Consider the following 25,493-nt stretch of genomic DNA (forward strand, 5'->3'; position numbering starts at 1 on the left):
GATGTTGGATTTGGGACGGAGGCTTGATTCTTGCATTTTTCTAATAATCGTAAATTTTTGTTGCATAACATCGTAAACGTTGTTTACATTGTGCAAGGTCATATAAATTAGCAACCTCATAAAATACTTGACAAATGTTTTTCTGTGAAAAAAGAAACATTTTGGACTTTATCATCTTTCTTTTTGGGAATCTAGATTTTAAGAGTGGGAAAATGATGTTGTGGAAAATCTGTAACTTTGCCTCTCTATCGCCACCTCAGTTTGAAATATAAAATTGCAGGTCACCTTACGTACTTATTTGTGTATATTTAAAAAAACAAATGACATTTCTAGCAAAATCCAACCTGACAGCTCAACTTATTAATCGATATTATAAGCTGACAGTGTTAGTCAGATATTATGTTCTCCGTTTGTCACCACATACTTTGCTATTAACTCATTCCCCACCAGCCATTTTTGGAAAAGTTTCCTGCCAGCGTTTTTTGTGATTTTCACAAAATGCCTTTCAGGAAAATTTTCTTTGTTTCCTTTAGTTTTCTTCTAAATACATAAACATACAAATATATCAAATGAAAGAACAGACCCTCTGCTTTTAATCAAACAATAAACAAACAAACAAACAAACAAAACAGGAAAAAAATGTGTCATCCTACCTATATTTTTCCTTTGCTTATAAACTGTTGAATATGTTTTCTTAATATATACATTTTTTTAGCAAAAAGCTGAAATAATTGCATTTTTGTGAAGAAATTTTGTTAGAGATCAGATTCAGAACGATTATCAAAACATACACAGAGTTTAAAATTAGTTAATAATATTTTGGCTTCAGTTTTTTTTTATTGGGTAAGTAATAAAATAAGTTATCAAAATTGTGGAAAAAGGGGCAGGATTCTCTGCTCTCAAACACTGGGGGCGTGTCCACGGTTGGCACTAAAACCACGCCCACTCATGCTAAAGCTGCCAGTCTCTTTCAACCTTTTAAAAACAGCTACAACCTGAATGGATGCTTGTGATTGTGTTAGGGGCGGGGCCATGCTCAGTGGCTCCAGTGCGTCATCGAACCACAGCTTTAGCGCCGCCCAAATAATCCGAAACACAGAAATGTGGAAAAACTGTTTATTAATTCAGTACTACATAGTTCACAATCTTTGTAATGTGTTTCAGCAAAACATTTATAATGTGTTTTAAATCAATTCTCTGAAATGACAATTGCCTGGTTATTTACCGTAAAGGGCTCGTTATAGTCTTGCGTAGGTCCTACGGCGTAGCTGCGACGGCATAGGTTCGGCGTCGGTTTTCATTTATACTTTTGCATCGTCCTCCGCGTCGACGTGCACACATGCACAAACCGCTGGTAGGCAGTATCCACGCGTGTAATCACAGTAGCAGCGCAACCGTCAGAGAAGAAGAAACTTGGCAAGTTAACCCACAAATGAAGAAGAAGCCGCAACTTGTTGTGTATGATTTGAGAAGACCAGCAATGATGGAAGTAAATAAACAATGACTTTTGTTGCGGTTTGAGTTAAATCACTCCTCAACTTGACCATTTTTTTCATCGTTGCAAACGGAAATACCTATGACGCAGTTTGTTTTACCTGACGAGAGAGGTTCTGGTGGACCAATCACAGCGCTTGTGGTCCGCGTAGAACTGACGCGCTGTTAAAATTTTTGCGAGGTGCATGTCAGGCTACACAGAGCTACGCACAGGCTACGGATAGCCTACGCCGTAGCTACAGCGTAGAACTAACGCACGACTATAAATCGCCCTTAAGACCAACCTTTGGGAGTAAAGAGATGTAATACTGTATGCAAATTGTCACTTAGAGGAGATACACTTACAGTAGAAGTGAGACATTTGTAAATAATGAATGATTAATGGACTATTTGTAGTGATAATGTAGTAGAATTAGATGGGTGATTCTGTGATCGCATCACCATTTAAGCTATGCCCAAAAATGTGCCTGCAATCGGAATTGTATTGTATATAGGTGGTGACAGTCAAATAAATACTCTCCTAACATGTTGTCCTAAAGGGACTGTTTTCACACATGCCATCTGATGCCTTACGACGCGTATAAATGCTTGTGAACATCGTAATATAGTCACTGAGGACGTATAAGTCAGGTTATTTCTACCAGAGATTGAAGCAGCTTCTGTTTCAGCGTGTCGTGAATTCATCAGGCTAAAGTCTCATAATCTACTGATGAGATTTGAAGCATCAAAGTTTGATTACAGTCATTAATTTCATGTTGATTTCATGACCTTACTCAATATTAAAGATATCACAGCAATCACATTCTTCATTTATGATTATAGTTAACATCGTTTTGAAAGGAAATTTTTACTGCATACTGTCAGAAAAAAAAGTCACTGGGGTGGTACCTCAAAGGTTCATTTTTGTACCTTTATTGGTATACAACACATTGATGTATTATGAGTTGATGAATATTATACCCCAGGGACCTATTGTGTACCGTAAGGAACAATTTTGTAAATTTTCAGTAAAGTTTTAGGGGTACAAAACATTTAACTGTACCTTAAGCGATACAGGTATATCAATGTACCCAAAAAAGTACAACATTGTTTTATGTTTAGTATACCTGCACTGTAAAATATTATCCTTGTCCTTGATTATTACGCCAGAATGAGAGTATAGTCCTAGCCATATCTGCCTAGAAAATTGCAACTTTTAATTTCTCGTCGATCTTAGTACACAATGTAACTACAGAAGAGTCAAGTTTTAAATAGGAAAAATATTGAAACTCTGGTTATTTTTGAGCCCGATGCTAATGGTCTAATCAGATTCATTGAATTATGCTAAGCTATGCTAATAGAGGTCCCGTCAGACCCGGAGATTGACTGAACGGATTTTAGTGTAAAAAACTGTAAAAATCAAAAATTTAACTCTAGGGTAGCTGGAATATTAGCATATTTTCAAAAAAGTGGAGTTTCCCTTTAAAGAAAAACACCACAGTTTTTCAGAATTTTACTATGTTCTTACCTCAATCTAATACATACCTCCTATCTTTTCTCAATGTGTGCACTTAATCTTTGTACTAAGTGCTCTGTACGTATCGAGTACAGTACACATGACTATTTAAATTATGATTTGATTTAGTCTAAATTATTATTATTTTGAATGAATGGATGGCTTTATTGGCGTATAGCTCTGCATACAATGAAATTATGAGTGCTGCCCCTGCTGGTGTCAAGATAAAAATATAACAAGAACAAACAGCGCAATAGAAGAATAAAAATAGGTTACATAAGGTGTGATTTGTAAATTGGACACATACGACAGACTCGCTAAAAAGGAATGGCAAATAAGATGTATAGCTTGAATGCACTATGAGTTGCTTTGAATAAAAGTGTTAATTGCATTGATAAGTGCCTAATGCATGAAGATCAAATGTAAAAGTTTTAATTGCAGACTAAACCGCAGAGTGATCAAACTGTTTAAAGGTGAAGCGCAAACATGGCTTCTACTCCTATTGCATATTTCTCTTATCACCAAACCATTAAGCTGTTATCAGTATGTCAGCCATTGTAATATTGGGTATAACTGCTGTATTCACACATGCAGTGATGAATGCGGTTCAACAACAGATTAACCTTTCAAACCTTCATACCTACTCTTAACTAAGTCATCAAATATTCTCACACATGCTGTTTTCCTAACTAAAGCTCAGATGACACTACAGTAACCTTGTTAAACTGTATGGGTGAGGGGGGCACAAACTAACGCGGGGTTAATTGTAACACAACTACTTTACATATTCATACAATGCAGAGCAATCTGTGCTTTTGGACTTTTTCTCTTAGGGGGCGTGCACACCAAAGCTTTTACGTCTGTGGACAGCGCATGTTTTCAATTGTTTCCAATGGAAGCTCTGCGTTTTTCAAATCAGTCACATTTTTTTCCGTGCTGAAAGCCGGAGCTCGGCGTTTATTCTGAGCTGAGCGCAGAGAGTAGAACGAGATTCAACTTTGAGTGAAAAGCTCCGCTCGTCAATGTCAGTTCTCACACAGCTGTCCAATCACAGTGGAGGAGGGCGGGACAAATATCACAACAACCAACCGGCGCATCGTACAACAACCTATTAAACGCGAAAAAAACAATGTAACCAAAGCTCTCAGCTGAAGAAACCCGGCACTCAGCTGATAAAACAGCTGGCATTCGGCGTCCTGCAGGCTTTTTCAGCCACGTAAAAAAAGCTTTGGTGTGTCCCGCCCCTTACTGTCAGAAGATGATCTCAGGTGAATTTGTGAAAAGTTTTGATGTGTTTGATATTGAACAGAAAGTGTATGAAAGTAAAAATTTGAAAGTAATGAAAACCATGAAAGTACATTTCTTTATCTTAGGTTTTTTTTTTCCTGAATTGGGTGTGTAAGTGACCAAATCCAACCATCTTGTTACCTAAAACATAACACCAACATGTCAGCAACTCCAACTGATAGCTAGGATTGAAAAAAAATTTTACACTGCGGGGTTAGTTGTCACACGGTGTTACAATTAAGCCTCCAGTATACAATTGAAGAGTTTCGTTGCAAAACGAGATAACCACCATTTTTTTTATTGTTCAGAAATTTCGTTTTTTGGTTGTGCATTCCAATTAATTTCAATGCAACTGCAGTTGGTTTGTTTTGATTTAAACCTTCATAAATTAAAAAAATACAGCTAAGTAGCACCATAAAACAAAATAATAACATGATAACATAATAATAAACATGTTTTGACAAAAATGTTAAAAAATGGATTTATCTCTTTTTGCAACGAAACTCTTCAATTATAATGTAATGGAAACAATGTTAATACTATTCATCAAAATGATAACTGTTAATATAATATCAGGTGAAATAACTGACAAATATGATTTTTTTGTCTTAATTGTGCAGCCATTTAAAAAAATCTATTTATGCATTGATGCATAATACATGACTGATTAGATGAATGTGTGGATATCTATCTATTATAGGCAGATATATAAACAATATCCACCTTTAGTATATAGACAGAATTGTATTGGTCGAAAAGGGTTGTTCATATTTTCCTAATGAGTAATGGGTGTATTTTGGGTGTAACGTGCAACAAACCAATTAGAGTCTCAGCTCTCATCCCATTTAAAAGGCAGTTGCACCTGGCGCCATGCCGATTCCCTATTTAGAAAGCAGAATTTTAAACTGAAAAACTAAGCAGAGAAAGAAGACCACCAGTTAAAGATTAACGTTAAACATTGTGTTGTTTTCATTTTTATTTGAAATAGTTTTTTTTTTTTTTTTTATTAAAACCTTTAAAGGTGCAATTTGTAAGATATTTGCAGTAAAATCTCCAAAAACCACTAGGCCAGTGTTATATATTTTGTCCAGCTGATTACTATCAATATCTGTAATGTTTTCAATTACTTGTAAATCGTGAGAAAATTTCCATTCAAAACATCCAGGTGGATGCTGCACATTGGTGGTGGTTGAGGAGATCCCCCCGTTCATATGTAAAGCGCTTTGAGTACTGAGAAAAGCGCTATGTAAATGTAAAGAATTATTATTGACACGGGGCAGTGCAGTCTCCTGTCAATGACGTTAATATCCACGTGACCCTTTGTCACCACCTTTACTGACGTAAAAACCACATGATAACAGTGGTCGAGTTCGAAAAAATTAAATGGCGGCCAAGGAAGCGACTGGAGCACAAATTTAGTGTAAATAAACGTATAATTTTCACTTTTTACACATTTTAATTGCATTTCTAGCGAGAAATTAGTATTGTAGTTTGCCATATGGACTATGGATTACTCTTTACCGTCTGTCAGCAAAGACAGCTTCCGTAAGCGTACAGGCCAACCAAACGACCCAAGAAGAGTTTGGAACAAAACGAGAGAAAGAATGAGGATCAATTTGGTGTTGCATTATCTGGATAGAGAGAGCTTCACGACAACATTTAACTAGACCGAGATTCTGATCCTGCTTGTGTTTTACGCGATGGGGGAGTTGTTTTGATTCGTAACCCTTCAAAAAACGTATGCTATTATATTGATCACAACATTAGTGTGTAGATTGTAATCAGCGCGTCTTCCCGCGGACGATATGCACATCAAAAGGTATTGTACAGCAATATAAATGGTCATTTTTAGACACTTCACAATAAGATTTGTACTGTCAATACATTATGTGAAAAATCATTGTAGATTAATTCTGTGCTGTGTTAACCATCGACTTGGACTAATACTGTGGACTTTGGACTAATACTATGACTAACAATTTCGTTTTGAACATCACATATTAACTTACATAATGAAATAAACAATGTCATCAAACGCAACATTTATAAGACTTGATTACCTTATCCGTCAACGTGATTTCTTGTTCGCGTGTAATTGATGGCCATCAGCGGTTGAGTTAAAGACTACAAATCCCATAATTCCACGCTGCTTCAGAGCGTCATTAAACAACGCCATTGTTATTGATTTGATCTGGCGCCATCTAGCGCGCAGATAATACAAATTGCATCTTTAAAAGTTATTTTCTTTCAGGTCATAGAAGTACAAATAGCAGGCTTTTAATTGCTGTAAATGTATTGATATCTTATCATTGTAATCTTATAAAATAATTTGCAAATATGCAAGAAAAGGTTTGTACTCTAAAAATACTTTGTAAAAAACAAGAGATAAAGAATATGCGGAGAGCCTTCAGCACTCCGACAGCGCCATGGGTTTTTTAAAAAGCATCACTTAAAAATGTTTCTTATCTCACCATATCCACAGAGTCATCATATACAATAAATCTGTGTGGTAGCATTAAACACAAAAACATTTAAAAAAAAACATTTAAAAATATAAGCATTTTTTTAAAGCAAAGCATTGATTTACTTGAAGCAGCTCTTTACGCCTTCTAACGTCTCATAATCCTCATTTATGTTCAAGAGACTCAATAATAATCATTTACATTTTAATCCTTTAATTTTTCATAAAAAGCCTTTTTGTGCTGCTGCGCATCCATGTATGTGATAAGCAAACCCGCGTTGTTATCACGTATAGGCGCATATTTCTTACGCGCTCATTAAATAACAAAAACAATATTGCGCCATTGACTTTGAGCAGTTTTTAGTTGGTCAATGGCGTAGTCTATTTTAGTTGCCTCAAAATAGCAACGCGCCAACAATGCGCCTGAACACACCTTGTTTTCAGACCAGAACGCCCATGGGCGCAAAATTGGGTGCAAATGCATTTGCTATTTAAACAACGTGGCGCTACACGTGAAAATTATTATTGCACCAGGTTGAAACTAGCAAAAGACACTTGCTCCACGCATTGCACTGCATAGCGCCGGGTGTATGATAGAACCCTAAGTGTTCATTTGTAGGAGAGATGTGTGTGTTGATTGTGTAAACATTTTTAATAACTTAAATATTTTTGTGCAAATATAAACTATGACATGTACATCTCTACTCATCAAGTATCTGCTAAAAATATATACTTGAATGTAAAATTACACAAATGCCGAGATATTACGGGTTTTCACTTCCGCTGTACATTTTTTTTTTTTTTTGGATTTGGGACGCCTCAAGAGCAAAAGCTATTCTAAGGCAGGTTTGCACTTTTTCCCCCAAGTTTTTTTCCACCATCCTCAATACAGTATGTAATTACTACCCACTAAAGGTGTGACAGCAGAAATGCCACGCTGCAGGAAACTGGCATGTCTCCTATACACAGCGAGTCTCGTGAGAATGGATTTAAGATGAAAAAGCATCTCGGTTTATAATGATGTGCGAATAGAGTGAGAGTTTTCTCGCGCTCTCTTGAGGAGGACATTCAAAAACGCTTCCTGCCCAATTCCTCCCTCATCCTAATATTATTTCTGCCATGCATTCGCTGAAACTAATGAGAGCGGTCGTGATCTCATTAGTGCCCGTAGATATTTGTTTTAGCACATCTGGGTCAGAAATGAGGAGCCAATATGTATAGAAAGTATTTTTAGGGTCACTTTGACTTTTATGAGGGTATTAACCATATTAAAACAGCATGCTGTCCATTATGACAATACTTTTCATGTACCATTAAAGGGTACAGATATGTATACATTTGGTACAAATATTATACGAATATGCACTCTTTGTGTGCAAACGTGTACTTATATGAAGGTTATCGCCCCATTGACAGCTAGGGACCATTTTTCAATCATTTTTTTCTGACAGTACATATCCAGTATGATTGTGGTTGCAGTTTAAACCATTATATGTATTTCTCCATCTTTCCCCATCTAACCTTGCAGCAACTGTATGATGTACGAGGCCAAAAGATGCCCGCATATGTGCAACCACAGCGGGACGTCTAGCTGAAGTCGAGGTTATCTGGAGTCGAGTGAAATATAAGGCTTGAAGTCTTCCAACAATATTAAGGTTATGATAATGTCTACATTACTAGCGCCCGAATATGATGGATGGATGCCAGCAGCTTCTCACGGAGTTGAAAATAAAGTCTCATAGGAAAACAGAGTCGTATGTTTTATTGTAAGCTGTTGCCTCTGGGTAACAAAGTTGTTTTCTATACGTTGCAAGCACTTTATCTATATAAGATAGCACTGAAATGGTTAATAATGAATGAATGAATGACTTGTGGGGAGACTTTCTCCTGGTCATTTTTAAATATTTATCTGATGTGACGGACCATACAAAGGATGCACACTTTAACTCAACAGATTTGATCATTTTCCATTCATTTTTCACCCTTGAAATGAACATTTATGCATTTAGGAAGGCGCTTTTATCCAAAATGTATCAGTTGCTGAATCTGAGTTGCTGAAACTGATCTCTTAAACAAATACGTATAAAATAGATTTTTTAAAGGAAATTAAGGTGAAATATTAAAATTCCAATAAAAATACACACGTTGAAAATAACAAATGTTTTGGGTTCCTATGTAATCTATGTGTTGTTTATTTTGGTTGTTATATAAATAAATTACTTTAAAAGAACTTTGTTATTTATTCTTCGCAGAGTTTACCGGAAGTTACGTGATGACCACGAAAGCCGCGTGTTTATGTTATTACTGCTGAAACCGTCTATAATGTATACAAAAAAAATCTTATATATATATATATATATATATATATATATATATATATATATATATATATATATATATATATATATATATATATATATATATATATATATATATATATATATATATATATATATATATATATATATGTATTATATATATATATATATATATATATATATATATATATATATATATATATATATATATATATATATATATATTTTTTTTTTTTTTTTTGATACCATTTACAGTCATACTCGTATATAATTTTGTCATATTAAGAGGAATTGCCTAAGTATGTTTTTTAAGTATGTGCAACAATAAAATATATTAAATGCTGCGTCCGAAACCGCCTACTTCCATACTATATAGTAAACAAAAAGTTTCAATTATGATGTTTAGTTTCAATAACAAATGTTTGTACAATTATGTGTACTAAGTAAAGAATATAATGCTATATAGTACAATTTCAGATTTAAAGCAATACTGAGAGCAATTATGGCTTATTACTATTACAGCTGCCACCAATAAATTACTAATATCTTCTAATAAAGACAATTTGAACCCCTGTTCTGAAGTAAATCTTTTACCTTTCAAATTTACATTTATTGATAAATAATTATTTATGTCTTTTTCATGGTTAATTAGCTGTAATTTATTGTTAATATAGTATAACTACACTGAAAAATTATTCATTGAATTTAATCAATTTAAGGTAAGGTAAGCTACATTTAAACAAAACAGATTAGTAAAGTAAATTAAATATAAAACTTTTGTTCAAATGTAGCTTAAATAAATTGATTGCAACCACTTACCATATTCAATGAATCATTTTTTTCAGTGTATGTACTTAATTAATCCTTAATTAATGCCTTATTAATGCATTATTATGTACCCCTAGAATAAAGTGTAAATGAAGTAATAATTAATGCAAGTCTGTAACAGTAATGTTGATGGTTTAATGTCATTTGCTGTTTTTGTCAAATGAATATCACCCACTTTCACTACAAATGTTTAAATCCCAGTTTGATTCATTCATTTCTTATCATTGTCATACAGCCACAAAGTGTTTTGTTTTAGGATTGCAGTAATTATATTGATATTGTTAAACAACTAAACCCTGCTTTTTACACATTCAACACAGGGTTAAGTATCATAGAGTGCGAGCATGTTTGTATGTGATGTGATTACATGCTTGAGTCTGAGCTATAATTATCATACAAAGAGGACATGAATAATGTCTTTCCTCATATTCTCCCCAGGCATTCAGTTGGATGATGACCAACCTCAGAATATCAAGAAAAACACAGGAGATGCCAAATCATAGCCCATTCATTCAGCGTGTTCATTTGCTGGGTGCCAGAATAAGAGAAGAAAGAGCCATTTAGTTTTTGTTGTGCATGGGGGTTTATATTGTTTTATATACTTCATGTGCCCTGCATGTGTTTCATTATACATTATACATTTGGAGGCAATGCGCCAATATCATTGCGTCAATCAAAAACAGGAAAAAGGTGCAGTCAGGTGGTTAACCCTTAGAGCTAGATTTACTAAACGGGGCAAATTAGTGTGAGAGCACATATCCAAAAAAGCGCCGATGGGAGTGGTAATATCTGCGAGTTATTTAATAAAAAGGCACAAACTAAATAACACAGACACAACAGCTGATTTCCATAATGACCAACGCAATCTACTTAGTCTACTGTTACATGTTAAAAAAATCCTCTGCCTTGTACCACGCGCTCTCTGTAGCCTCTTCTATCAGCTACAATTTCAGTCATTTCAAGAGCATTTTTGGCCATAAATAAATAATAGCACAAAAACCAGTTGTATCACATGTCCATAAGTAAATCGCATTGCACGAATCATTGAAAGAGCACCAATGGTCCCATTCATGTTTTTACATTTCCTTTGGTGTAGGTGTGTATTAGCACATGTTAACGATATGCAAAAGATACAAACCCCAAAATAAACGATGAAGCAAGTTATAGTTTCCAATGTAAATCTCTTTTCTTGGACTGCAACAAACACACGGATTGTCGGCAACAGTTTACATCCTGGGATTGGTGATGTAGACAAGACCAACATTATTATAATTCGTCCCGCTTCGGACTCACAGTCTGTAAGTTAACTCCTGTTAGCAACCAAATCTTTCAAACATGGTAAGAAGCGTCACATTTCTGGCTGACATCAGAGTTATTCAGGCCAATCACAAACGTACAGACTAGCTGGCCAATCAGGGACACAGAGCTTTTCAAATCCTTGTGTTTCAGTAAGTGAGTGAAATCTGGAGCTACAAAAATGTACGGTATGTGTAAAATAACGTGTTTTTAACTATAAACCACGCGAACACATTGTACTATACCAAATACACAAAATAACATAGTTTTTTAGCAATGAAATAGGTGCTCTTTAAAATAATCTCCTCCCAGAAATTTTTGAGTCTGAAAGGGATACTCCTAGAAATGCATATGCAATAAGATCAGTTGCAAAAATAACTAAATCACACGCTAATTATCAGCGCTGAATATCCAGTGTGTGACTTCAGTAAATCTAATCAGCCGTTATTTTACGCCAAAATTGTGGTTTGCGCTGACGCAAGTTGTTAGTAAATCTGGCTTAAAGTCCCCGTGAACCGGAAGTCGCAATCGACTTTACTTTCGGGTTGTGAGGTATTTCCAAATGAAATGCGTGATAATATCACGTGAGGAAAATAGTGGGGGTGGCTTGTGTTTTACACTGTGTTTTGATTGGACATAGAAAAGTAGCCGTTTCATGACGCACAGTTGGAGGGGGCGGACTTAACTGATGCTCCCACCCAAGCCGTCTAACTGAGGTCATCTGAAAATGATCGCCACAAGAGGGCGAAAGTTCATTTGCAGATTTTTATTGAAGTTTATGAGGGCACATGAATTTGTTAAATAAATAAATTGTTTATAATGAACACTGCAATATAATATTAAAATACAAGGATTGTCATCTTTGATTTCATTGGAACTTTAAAGGGATAGTTCACCCAAAAATGACATTTCTGTCATCATTTACTCACCCTCGGGTTGTTACAAACCTGTATGAATTTCTGTGTTTTGCTGAGCTTAAAGGAAAATGGGCCTATTTGTAATAAAGCAGGAAATAGATGCACCTTTATAATAGAAAAGAAAAATACTATGGAATAGGGCTGTCACAATGATTAAATAATCGTCTCATCGCGATTGTTTGACCTCATCACGGTGATTTCAGATCACCGCAATGATTGCACATCTCTCTAAAAAACACAAGGGGGAGCTGCAGCACCTGTATAAATAAAATTGTATCAATTACTTTTAAATATGTGTTATGTGTATTAATATTTACTGCCTGGTAAACCTTACAAAAGATTTTGTTTAAATAATCACAACAGTGTGAGAAAATTATTTTATAAACACACAAAAAATGTACGAGAATTAAATGTCAAAGCAATAAAACAGACAATTAATCATCGTAAGCATCACAATTTATTATACAATTAACAGTCAGTCAAATTTCATAATCGTGACAGCCCTACTATGAAAGTCAATGCTGGTCAAAAACAAACATTGCTCAAAATTTCATTTTTGTGTGTTCAGCAGAACAAAGAAATGTATACAGATTTGAAGGACAATTTGATATTTGAGTAAATGATTACAGAATTAAAATTTTTTGGTGAACTTTCCCTCTAAGAGTTTACACTTTTATCCAAAACAACTTACAGTGCATCTAATCTATTTATAATTTTTTAATATGTGTGTTCCTTAAGATCAAACCTATTATCTTTGCATTGGTAACACAATACAGAAATTTAGGGCTCAAATGTAGAATGAGCAAGTTTTATATAACCGACAAGACTTGTCATGTCCTTACGAGAGAAATGAAACTAGGAATAGCAGTAGAAATCCAGTCCTGTGGGACTTGTAGTGTTATGCTGCTTAATGGGAAAAGCATTGTGCTTGCAACAAAGGCATAAAACTGATAAAAAAATGAATGCACTGTAAGTGGATAATAGCATCTGCCAAATGCATTAATGTGTAAATGAATTAAATACATGATTGCAGAATGTTGCGATTGACCAATCAAAATCAACTATTCCTGTGAGCTACATACAGTAATACAGAGAACTATAAATTGCTTACCGTTGCATTGTTCTTACGTGTCAACCGTTGCATCATGGAAATTTCCCATCATGCATCAAGTCAGTGCCTGAAACCCCTTAGCAAACAGGCCTGGCATGAAGTGATGACATTTGCTTTATCTCTTCCCTGATTAATGATAGTTTCTACCACCAATGTCAAGAACCTCACTAAGGAAAGCATATGGGCACTCGATTCAGTTGAACAGGGGTTAAATATCTATTAAGACAGATGTGGGTGATGAGGGGGCCGGTAAATGAAAAGATAAATTACATCAGTACATAAGATTAATGAAAGACTACAGAGAGGGTTAAGCATAAAGATGACATATAGCTTTTATCTTTGCAATCATAACACGGGCTTAACAGATCAAAATGTGTTTTCCCTTGAGAGCAACAACATAATGAGCTTTGCTAATTGAAAAAGCATAAAAATAGCATATAACGCTATAATCTATATTTGGATTTGCATCTGCTCATGTATATGTCCTCCTCTGCAAATCACAGAAGATGTTTCCCGCCTGATCTCACAGGAATTCGTACATATTTTACGTAAAAAAAAACACGCCCCAACCCCAATGCAACAGGGGGTGAAAGCAAATCCTACAGAAACATAGAAATTTGGTCATATGAATTAATATGAATATGCCACCTCGTAAAAATACGTATATAAATTGCCATGAGATTGTACGGAGCCCCTAAGGGGACATGGAGCAAAAATTAAATTAAGTTTAGTTTAATGTGCTCACGTGAAACTTTCATGTGCTCACGCGAAACCTTAACGTGCAGAATTTGTTTTTTCATTTAATGATTTTTTTCATCGCGCGAGCACGTGAAACTATTGAGTGCGCACGTGAAAGCGAAAGTTTCAGAAACTAAACTTAAAAAAAAAAAATTTGCACATGAAGGTTTTGCGTGAGCACATGAAAGTTTCATGTGAGCACATGAAACTAAACTTTAGATTTTTTTACTCCTTAGGGGCTCGGAAAAATAGTGTTGGATGTTACCATTAAATTTTAAATACAGTATGAATATATACAGCTTAAGTTCGAAAGTTTTTATTTTAATCATAAGCAGGGTTTTGTGTTTTGCTTGGCAGGAACCTACTTTGAGATTAACGACTTAATGGTTTTTAAATATCGTTTAAATGAATTAAAACTGTTTTAGCCTTAAAGTTCACCCAAAAATGAAAATAATGTCATTCTCACCCTCATGTCGTTCCAAACACATAAGACCTCCGCTCATCTTCAGAACACAGTTTAAGATGTTTTATATTTAGTCCGAGAGCTGACCCTTTATTGAAAATCTAGTAATAGTATACTGTCCATGTCCAGAAAGGTAATTAAAACATCATCAAAGAAGTCCATGTGAAATCAGTGGGTCAGTTAAAATGTATTGAAGCATCGAAAATACATTTTGGTCCAAAATAACAAAAATACGACTTTATTCAGCATTGTCTTCTTTTCCGCGTCTGTTGTGAAGCGCATGCGCGAGACCAAAGTCACATGACTACAATGACGTGTTATCCTCAGACATGTTTGCGAAGGGTTTTTTTTTCAACTTACAGCGTGCGTCTCCCTCAGACTGTAAATGAAGCCTGAGCGCACAAAAAAAACACAGCTGGGGGCACCAGATAACACGTCAGCCGCGTCGTACATCATCCACGTCAATGCAGTCTCGTGACTTTAGTCACTTCATAACAGACGTGGAAGAGAAGACAATGCTGAATAAAGTTGTAATTTTTGTTATTTTGGACCAAAATGTATTTTCAATGCTTCAACACATTCTAACTGACCCACTGATGTCACATGGAATACTTTGATGATGTTTTTATTACCTTTCTGGACATGGACAGTATACCATACGTAGATTGTCAATGAAAGGTCAAAAAGCTCTCAGACTAAATCTAAAACATCTTAAACTGTGTTCCAAAGATGAACGGACGTCTTATGAGTTTGGAACGACATGAGGGTAAATCATTAATGACATTATTTTAATTTTTGGGTGAACTATCCCTTTAAGTTACTTAGTCTACCAATTAAAATATTAAGATTAGACAAATAAAATATGAATTGATGAAACTCAGACTGATCTCACGGAAAAAAGTCGTGTTATAGTCACGCAAAATTTGATTATTTATTTGTGTCCATGGCACGAAATTCAACATTTTTACGTGCCTTGAGCATAAAGGTCTTTTTCGTGTTACTTTATAAATAATTTCTATAAATAGTTTTTTGTGTCCATTGCACAACTTTCTTTTTGTTTCATTTTATGTATTATTTTCTCATAGTTTTTTCCTATTTTCTTACCATTGTCACTTGGGGTTGGGGTAAGAATCACTTTCTGTTACATTTTCAGATATCCAAACCCCAACTCTAACCCCAACTCAATTCAAGAATAGTTTTAAAAGCGGAAGAAAAACATATAGAAACCAATACGTAAAAGTACATCCTAACCCAAACCCTAAATCTAACCCAAACCCCAAGCGACAATGATAAAAAAAATGAAAAAACAATACATAAAATGACACGAAAAGAAAGTCGTGTCACGGACACGAAAAAATATTTATAGAAATTCCTGCAAATGTCACGAAAAAGACATTCGTGCTCAAGACATGAATAAATTAATCAAATTTTTCATGACTATAACACAACTTTCCGTAAAATCATGTTGGCTAAACTATAATAAAACAAATAAAAAGAAGAGATCTGATGATTTATGCGTCTTAGCATTCGTTTATCAGCAAATTTACTTGTTTTACCTTCCTCAATTAGCACTCTACTGCGCTTGTTTTTCTCAACATGTTATGTTTTTGCAGTCCTGACGTTTCCTTGGCACATGCTTTGAATTAAAAAATGGCCAAACACCAGATACCCACAATGCCTCTGTTCCTAAGAAACTGGAGGACAGGGTCATATAGGACACAGGCAGGCGAGGTATACGGAGCCCCGGTGAGGCTTCAATCCGATCACCACATCAGCAGCGCAGCAGAAACGAAGCCCCCCTGTTGCGCTGAAGAAGTATTTCTGAGTGAATTGATAAATGCCCATCAAGGAAACCGAATTATCAGACAGAACACAAACCCAGAAAAGAAAACGACAGACACGCTCCGCTGAATTATGTATGGCGTCTGTACTGACAGTCGTTTTGTTGCTCAGTATTTTGTTTCTGCTTTATGTGAAATCTGATTTAGAAACGTCTGAAATGTCAACTTTAGCCAAGTTTGCAAACAGGGGGATTGTTCGCATTTTGTGTGGCACAAAGACGTCGCATCGTGGAAAAGCTTTTCTGTCAACTGAACCAATGCAGGAGTCTGGCCATGTATTTGCATCTCATTTACAAGTGTGTCAGTCAGAAATGTGTGTCACAATAATATAATCGCTCTGTTTGAAGCAATTCACATTTAATTTGGCTATAATAGAGCTGTCTACTGTATGGAGATTCATGATGTGTAAACATCCAGGTAGTATATATCAAACTTTTGAGATATCAATGAAAAATAAATCTCTTTATGATGGCTCGATTCTTTGGTTTATAGAGAATAATGATGGATTTGCAGATACAGTAGTGGCAACGCTTCATAGTTCGGACCTCATCAAGCAAATTAGGGGCGTGTTGGAAAATAAACTGCACTTGTACATTCAAAGGAAAGCCTTTGGCTTGAGTTTCAGAAGGCATGGGATAAGATTACTGATGAGGTTCAGAGAAAATATATTGACACTGTGCCAGAGAGATGTGCTGCTGTAACGGTTGCAAAAGGTGGACATACAGTACCAAATATTAAAGTTAAAAATGAATAAAAACAGTATGTCTCACTTCATCTAATATTTTTTGTGCTTAGAGCATCCATCCTTATGAAATGAAATCATGTTTTGGGGGCAAAATTTTTTTCATAATTTTGGCCACCATTGTATGCAAACATTATTTTTTGTTGAGGAGCATCTCAATTAATGTTAAAGGGACATTCCACTTTTTTTTGAAAATATACTCATTTTCCAGCTCAAACAATTGATTTTTACCGTTTTGGAATCCATTCCGCTGATCCCCGTGTCCGGCGCTAGCACTTTCAGCATAGCTCAGCACAATCCACCGAATCTGATTAGACCATCAGCATCGCGCAAAAAAATAACCAAAGAGTTTCAATATTGTTTCCTATTTCAAACTTGACTCTTCTGTAGTTACATCGTGTACTAAGACCGACGGAAAATTACTGGCGTAATATTCAGTGACTTTGCTGATGTAACATGGCTACAGCAGGCGTAGACACTGCCCGAAAATAGTCATCTTGGTTACTTTCAAAAGCAAGGGGCTATTTTTTGGCGACTGCGTAATATCACACGCCGGCTGCAGCCATGTTACAGCAGCAAAGTCATTGATTATGACACCAGTTTGAGAGTATAGTTCATATCGGCCTAGAAATTCTAAACTTCTAATTTTCCGTTGGTCTTAGTACACAATGTAACTACAGAAGGGTCAAGTTTTAAATAGGAAAAATATCAAAATTCTTTGGTTATTTTTTTAGAGCGATGCTAATGGTCTAATCACATTCAATGGATTATGCTAAGCTATGCTAAAAATGGTAGCGCCAGATCCGGAGATCAGCCGAATGGATTCCAAAATGGTAAAAATCAAATGTTTAACTCTAGGGGAGCTGGAAAATGAGCATATTTTCAAAAAGTGGAGTGTCCCTTTAAAACAGATGACATAAAAAACATCCCGTCTCACGAAATTACATACCTATAGTCACGTAAATTTGTGTTTTTTTTTTTGTGATACTGTCACGAATTTCCGTGTTTTTTGTGACCGTATCACAAGTTTCTGATTACGTGTCATTGTCTTGTTTTGGTTACTCAACTGTTTTTTTTTCTATTTTCTTACCCTAGTCGCTGTTTTAGGGTTAGGTGAAGTGCATTCGGCAAATAAATACTCCGTCACACGTCTTCACAACTGCTTTTTGACACTTTGCCTATGTTTAGCATGAGGAATCCGATTCTTAAACAGTGTTAATAGTCAGAATGCATGAAATAGTTTTAGATCCCCCCCCCCACAAGAGTTATTTCTTTCTTACCTTTTTTATAGTCTGTAGAAAATTTCCACTACAAAAGGGTGGATGTTATGTTCTTTATGGAACCATACAGCCTGACAAAGAGCGTTTTAAGAACCTTTATATTTAAGAGCATTGTCGTAATCCCCTGAAGCTGAATGTAAGCTTTAGCATGTTTATAATATCAATAACATATAGAGAACGACCTCCATATTTCTCTGCAAAACTCCCTGCATGCGATGATGCAACATTGAGAAAGCTTTTGACACAGTGTGCATACAAGACAGGTTTGTTTTCAAGGAATACTTTTGTACCACAGAGGAAACAATGCAAAGGCACAAAGCGAATGTGCTCATTTTGTTTTTGAATAAAATATGATTGGTACTAAAACACAGAACAGACAAAGACACCTTTATCTTCAGCGTGTGGGTGAACAAGAGCGTACAGAACAGAGCTGTATCCGAGAAGAAAAAATCTTTACGTTGTCGTAAAATGCTGTAATCCATTATTAACACACTTATCTTACTGAAATGATAATTTGCTGAAGAAAGCAACACCATTTGTAAATCCGGCAAAGGGCTTTATGTGAAAACGCTGTTAGCAGAAAATATGATGGTTGTTGTGATATTTTTAAAGGTTATAACACATCTTGCTCAGCAGTCGTCCACGAGGGTGTGTCAATGAAAGGTTGTCCTTGTCAATGTTAACAAATCCACTAACAAATAACAGGGCAGTGAGTCGTTTTGATTTTCGACGGTCGGCAGGGTACCGTTAAAGGTCTGGGAAAGCATGTTTCTATGTTATGAACTATGCTATAAATTCAGACGATCTCTCTGATTCTGTTAAGGAAAATAAGCATAACCTATATATAAGATATAATAAGAATATATATAAGATACCCTACACTACTACCCTACGGTCCCAAGCTGTCAATGGGGGAGTACCATAACCTTCCGGCTCTCTCGTTAATCCAACATGTAAGTGACTTAAACTGCAATTCTTCGATTGGCTGCTATAACAGAAAAGCTCCAAAAGGGGGTCAATCCCATAGACCCCCCCCCCCCATGTTAAACTGCCTAACTTTACAGCAGAAATATATGTTTACAGCCAGTCACAAAAAGTGGTTTTGGTCTATAAAGCAAATGTTGTTCTTTTTAAGGAATAGGCAGACTAGGCGGTCACCTAGGGCACCACCAGCAGGGGCACCAATGCACGTGTATACATTTTGACTGCTGCTTTACTTAAATAAGATAAACTCTGAATGTCGAATGTTTAACACAAAATGGATAACAAAATATTTCACCAGCATCAGACAAAAGTTTATATGTGTGATTTGCCCAAAAGTATTGCAGTTTTTTCAAGACCACAACCTTCTTTTCTCTGTTTTATTAACACATATTTTTTCATGCCAATTAAAATGTAATTATTATCAAGTAATGCACTTGTGATATTAAACAGTTTTATTTGTAGTAAGTATCCACAAATTTACTATGTCCTCATCATAATAACAATAACACGATAACTGTAAATTTGTCTCACAATGGATATGAAATAAGAGTTGTGTCTTACGATGCCATTGTGTTTACTTGAGAACTGAAAATATTATATGCACCAGAGTAGAGAAAATATGAAATTGTGTTCCTTAAAGCAGGATAAAGATAAATGTCTGTGTATAACTAGTACAGTAATAATTGAGTGTTGATTTGGAATAAATGAAGTTAAATTTGTCATTCACATAGCATGTAGCTCTTCAAATGTATTTTTTTATTTTATTTTTAAATCTGATGTGGCCAAAAATATTTGCCTACCCTGGTCCCCAATAGGTACTGACCCTAACCCTGGGCACAGCCACCCTAAAATGTGAGTACTGTCAATCTGATGCCTATATGCCATTGGATCAGAGGGCTATTATTTACTGCCTGAACATTAATTACATGTAAAGTTTGCATTTTCAGCGCTCAACACCACTCAAAGGGTTCAAAGGTCAATTTAAAAATTGGTTCAGTAAAAAGCAAACAAAATTATTTTTTTCTTCATAAAACTTTAATAGACAATTAATTTTTTTATTATTAAAACTGCTTTGTTGAATTTAATGCACTTAAGATTTGAGTGTTACATTATCATATGATTTTTAAATGATTTGTGTTTTTTGCATGTAATATTTAATGTAAAATTGTATAATCTTGTTTGGGGGTACCAATAGGGTTTTCACCTAGGGCGTCAAAATGGCTTGAAACGTCCCTACCTTCATGAAAACTGAGGGGGGTGAATTTTTGTAAATCATTTGTTTGCATTATATTAAGCCTTAAAGTTCAGCACAAATTAGGGGTGTGGTCACTTGAGTGACAGGTGATAAGCCGTGACTTATTTAATGATTCAGCACAGCCTTAAGTACCTTATTGCTTACATAAAATGTTTGTTCCCGGTATAAAGGACAAAAAGAAAATTCAGGTGAGATGGAAAGTGACATCATACAACTCCAATAATAGGAAACATCAGGAATAATGAAACTTGACACGCTCATTAATGATGAATATATACTGTGCATGCTTATATGTGTGGCATGAGCCACAGATGTCCATCCTTTTACACTAACAAAAATGATGGATTTTAAAAATAAGACCTGAGGATTTTAAAATATGATGAATAAATATTCAGTCATTTGTCACAGGCGATTCTGCAGGCTGTCCATTTCTTTGAATCGTGAATTGGTACCTAATTGATTCAATCTCATTGGTTTACCACATCAAATGACACTTCCAAGTCATACACATTCATGACAAAAGAAAAGCAGGAGTCTTACATTCACCCAAGAGGCACTGAAATATGTTTCACATTTAATGGTGGGAAATTGAATGTTTTCAAATGGCATTTTATGGTTGAAACTGTTCTCAGCAAGACAATATTGGTGCTTAAGTGATTTAGCATTTGAGGCGGCGAGAAGATTATTAAATCTGAAATGTTTTGGTGAACCGCTACATTAACTCAGGTGAATTGGGACCTTATTTTAGTAAAATGACAGAAGTTATTTTCAGAATAGCTTGCCTCTTACCTACCGTTTCTGCGCTTTACACGATAGTACTGAAGTATACTGTACTATAATTTACCTAATATTTAATTACTACACTGCTTCGACAATATAAATAAGTGTGCTTGTTATTTAGCAGGTGTTTTTATCTATAGCAGACGCTGTATTACAAGAAGAGTTCCCTGGAGTTACCTGAGGTTAAGTGTTTTTCACAGGAGCTCAGTGCTGATAAGGGAACTGCGCAGCTTCAGGGTTTAACTATAGGACATTTGGGTTATCGGGCAAGAGCTTTAACAACTACACCACCGTAACCAGCTTAAAAACAGAGAAACTGACACCAGCTGAGTCCTATAGCCAAGTGGCTGAAGATCTGGGTTAGAAATAAAACCTTTGAAGAACAAATTCAAAAAATTCTTAAAATTTACAATTAAACTACTTGATAAGGGTGTCAGGATTTCGATTTTAAATAAAAATCGATCGAAATGAAGTCACAACCTCAAACTTCGAATTAAAAAATGGGATTGTTGATGCTGCAACGCCCCCATGTCACGTCCTGTTGGCTTGCCAAGCGGGGGGAAATAAACTCTCAGAAATGCCTTTAAAAACATCCAACCAGCGGAACGCGATTTATATTTTAAACACGAGGGATGTGATGCTACAACTCCTTGAAATGCATATCTTAAACAGGATTACTACCTGTTCTGCTTTCGGACAGAGCGCAGCTCTGCAGGTGCACGAGAGAACCGCAAAGATGCAGCGGGTTATATTTTAAACAAAAGGTATAGTTTGCCTCAGCTCGCATGAAATGCATAAAACTGAACAAATACGTAAGGATTATTACTTTAGATTATGTTTAGACTTTGGACAGATGTGAGAGCGCGTGCACGTGAGACAGAGAGAAGCGCAGCTGCTTATGACGCACCGGTTTTATTTCAGATAATAGGAGTCCAAGACGCACGCATTAAGTCTATCTGCGTGCAAGAAGGAATTCTCTCTCTACAAACTCTCTCACGTAAAATAAAGCCCACAAACCCCCATGCGAGGAAAAGCACGCAATGTGCATGTTAATTTGAAACAATAATAATAATAATAATAATAATAATAATAATAATAAAGGCATATAATTTTTTTCTAAAAAAAAAAATCATTTAAAAATCGAGAATCGAATTGAATCGTGACATCAGAATCGAAAATGTAACCGAATCGAGGATTTGGAGAATCGTGACACCCCTACTACTTGATGCTATAAATACAGCTAAATTCACAAAGAAATGTGTTTTAGTTAATTTGTGACTTTGTGTCAATGCGCGAGACTAAAGTCACGTGACTGCAGTGAAGTGGATGACGTGTTATTCTCAGACATGTTTGCCAAGGGTTTTTTTCAAACTTACAGTGTGCATCTCCCACAGACTGTAAACGATGTCCAGACGCACAAAAAAGACGGAAAAAACAGCTGGGACACACCAGATAACACGTTAGCTGCGTTGTACGTCATCCGTATCACTGCAGACACGTGATTTTAGTCTCGCGCATGCGCTTCACAACAGACGCGGAAGAGAAGACAATGCTGAATAAAGTCATATTTTTTTTTATTTTTGGACCAAAATGTATTTTCGATGCTTCAACACATTCTAACTGATCCACTCATGTCACATGGACTACTTTGATGATGTTTTTATTACCTTTCTGGACATGGACAGTAAACCATCATAGATTTTCAATGAAGGGTCAACAAGCTCTCGGACTAAATATAAAACATCTTAAACTGTGTTCTGAAGGTGAACGGAGGTCTTATGAGTTTGGAACGACATGAGGGTGAGTCATCAATGACATCACTTTCATCCTTGGGTGAACTATCCCTTTAAAGCTAATGTTTACATGAAACGATTTAGTGAAAAAATAAAAGTTTGTCCTTTGTGTTTATGAAAACTTTTACGAGCACAGTACCACGCTGTTAAAAAGATACATGTAGAAAACTAAATCTGCTGTATTATGTGTGCCAGGCCAGAAATGGCGATGTTACCTTGTAAAGCAACACTACACGGATGCATTTTTCTACAGGGATATATACAAACAATCATTGGGCAAATATATTGATACATGTCAATGAGACTGTTGTCCTCCTAGGCAAATTCTGTAGTTGTCAGCACAATGGTAACCCAACAACAAAACCGAAACTCTTTCAAATAGCCTACTAATATAACAACATACTAAACATTAATATGTCCCCCTTTTCTCATTATTTTAATTAAACATGCATAAAATAACACTTTAGATTTTTACTCTCAAGCTTGCTAAAAATCAACACCCACCAATATTGATTGAGTACAACACAAATTATTCATGTAGTCCCAACTTAAAAGAGTCAAGTTCACGTAGATTGATTTAAAACATATGTGATATGCCTAGAAAACATTTAACATTTTTATTAACAGTAATTAATTAAATAAGCCAATTTTCATTTTCTTAAATTTAATTAGGGTCAGAATCACTTTTAGTGTAGGTCTACAATGGCTGAAACACCTGAGATGTTGGTATTAAACCAATAAATCATGTAAGGCTGTGTGTTATAGTTTTGAAGCATGGGTAAAAATCATGCCTAAAACTCCCTTACACACCAAACGGCATCGTGTTACTTGCTCTAGATTACTCGTGGGATTTAACTCCGTGTCATGCGAATTTTTTGCTCGAGTTGAATATTTTCAACTTGGGTGAAGACGCGTTTGAGGTGAGTAGCACGTGTTTTTGTGGCAAACGCGTGCCCATATCCCGTCATTCGCATCGCCCCACACGAGGACGCGTCTGACCGCGTCTTTGTATTGACTTTGTATGTAATCTACTTGCGTAAATCGTTGAACTTGCGCCTGGTTTGAACCCACAGTAATGAAACATTCACACGGGGCCGTTAATGCTTGACGGAAGGCTTGCCTGAAGCGTGGCCAACAGCCAATCACAGTGGCCACAACACATGCTCCGGTCTTCCATAAATGTAATTGGCTGGCTCTGCCTAGGTTATTTGCATAAGGCGATCTGATTGGCTGACGCACGCATTGCTGCTTGAAAAGTTGACTTCTTACAGCAATGGCACTGACGCGGTACCGACGGATCCACAATTCAGTTCGGCAACGCATGACGTCACCCATTAAAAGTGAATGGGAAGTGTCAACGCTTCGTTGAGGCAAATATCGCTTATTCATACGCGCCGCCCATATAACGTCATTCGCATCGCCCCACACGAGGACGCGTCTGATTGCGTCTTTGCATTGACTTTGTATGTAATCGACTCCTGCAAATCGTTGAACTTGCGTTTGGTGTGTATGCCCCATAAGACTCAAGTGCTGTATTGATGTTATTAATACAGCTGCAACCACATTATAATAAAAGACAAGTGGCTCTAGTAGACTTTAACCTTTTTTATTTTATTTGTTAGAATAAACAGTTGTTTATTCAACAGTTAGGGTATTTCCTGAGTTGAAATGACACTTGCCAACATTTACAATGAGAGAAATATGACCAACACAATTTTATATTACCCGACACCATTCTCGCACACCTGTTCACATCTACAGAAGTAAAAGTTTCACTTAACTTGACTTGTTTCCCCCTGATAATCGTGTTGTGCTCGGAGGTGCCCTGTAGGTACATCAGTGTGTGTGTGTGTGTGTGTGTGTGTGTGTGTGTGTGTGTGTGTGTGTGTGTGTGTGTGCGTGCGTGCGTGCGTGCGTGTGGAGAGAGAGAGAGAGAGAGAGAGAGAGAGAGAGAGAGAGAGAGGTGAAAATAAAGGGAATTTCCTCCCCGTCATGCATTCTTCTTTATATCCATTTCATTTTCAACAAGTCTGTCACAGCTCATCTCTTATCTGACTTTCCCAAAAAGGGATGGAAACCAAACAAAACACAAAGACAAAACTAGAGAAAGAGTTTTCAGGGTTATCACACCTTAGTTAACTTCCAATTCAAGGACCTTTCAAGGACTTTCAAGGTCCAATAGCCTCAAATTCAAGGACTAAATGTGGGGACACATTTCAAGTGAGAGCAAGATTCCATTGTGTTCCTTTTAAGATACATTGTTACAGTTCCCTTTCGAGGGAACTCGCGCTGCGTCACTGGGGTGACTCTTTTGGGACACCTCCAGGGCTAAGTGCGTCTGAATGTGTATATCAAATTCAACCAATAATGAGGCTTAAAGACAAAGACAGGGTGACGCGGGAGCCAGGAA

Source organism: Misgurnus anguillicaudatus, chromosome 22 (genome assembly GCF_027580225.2).
Source record: "Misgurnus anguillicaudatus chromosome 22, ASM2758022v2, whole genome shotgun sequence".
NCBI classification, from domain to species: Eukaryota; Metazoa; Chordata; class Actinopteri; order Cypriniformes; family Cobitidae; genus Misgurnus; species Misgurnus anguillicaudatus.